This window comes from Volvox carteri (assembly GCF_000143455.1).
Source record: "Volvox carteri f. nagariensis unplaced genomic scaffold VOLCAscaffold_71, whole genome shotgun sequence".
Taxonomy (NCBI): Eukaryota; Viridiplantae; Chlorophyta; class Chlorophyceae; order Chlamydomonadales; family Volvocaceae; genus Volvox; species Volvox carteri.
This window is the reverse complement of record NW_003307614.1, coordinates 664185-665252: the sequence shown is the minus strand read 5'-3', so window position 1 is coordinate 665252 and position 1068 is coordinate 664185.

Below are 1068 nucleotides of genomic sequence, written 5' to 3'. Positions count from 1 at the left end.
TGTAACACAAAGACGAACTTCTGCACTCATCCCTTCGACTCGCATACTTTGCACTTCCGAATTCGAGCAGCTTCAGTGTTTGACTAGTCCGCGCTTCACTTGGGATCCGTTTGTCCCCTCACTCTGATCAGCTATGTGCCCCAAATTTAGTTCGCTGTGCCGGACATTATGTTGTCGTTCATCCGCCTCCTGCACGTGCTTGAGAGTATCTGTTGCACTACTTGAATTGCAAGAGCATCGCACCGCATTCAACATCAGGTGGTTTTCGTACGTACCACGCTGTTCGATGTTGCTGCTGCTGCCGCGATAGGGAAGCGACGCTCTGCTGGGTTAACTGGTCCTGTCGAGTTCTGGTACGACCCTCCGGTATCTGCTCCTGATGCTGACGTCGCTCCCTCCTTCGCCTTTCTCCGTTTCTAAAGGTTTATCTATGAGGTTTCGAGGTAAAGAGTGCCAGTCCGATGCCTCCATTCTTATCGACACTGGGAACATGACTTCAGCCCTCTTAAGTGCAGTTTTGCTCGTCACATGGGTTTGGCGATTCAACCGTCGGACCGTTGGTTGTACATCCCACCCTAACGGTCATACATTAGGATTGCTGGCTGCACCGGCCCCCCAGGTGGTCCGTACTGCAGGACCAAAGCGTGGCACTGCACTCGGGGGACAGTGAGCTCACTAACTTGCTGTTTGTTGATGATGCATCACTCTTAGCCACTGGCTGCGAGCGGGCACAATGCCTTCTTGGTTACTCGAGATGTTTTGCAAGGCGACTGGGATGGCTGCTAACGGAGCCAAGTGTGAGGTGCTTGTCTTAGGGGCACACCTACTGAGTGGGAGTCGCTCGTGGGTTACGTGTACCGGCTGGGCGGGGAGATGTTGCGTGTATTGCCCCATAATGAATCGGCACAGTACCTCGGGATGCACTACGGGACAGGCCAACGGTTTGCCGCCTGCACTTCTCTCTGTCGTGAAAAGTTACGTACCGTACCCAAGCTCTACTTGTCATTTTATAATGCGCTGGCCTTGCCTGTCCTTTCCTACGAAGTGCAAGTGTGGGGATCCGGGTTT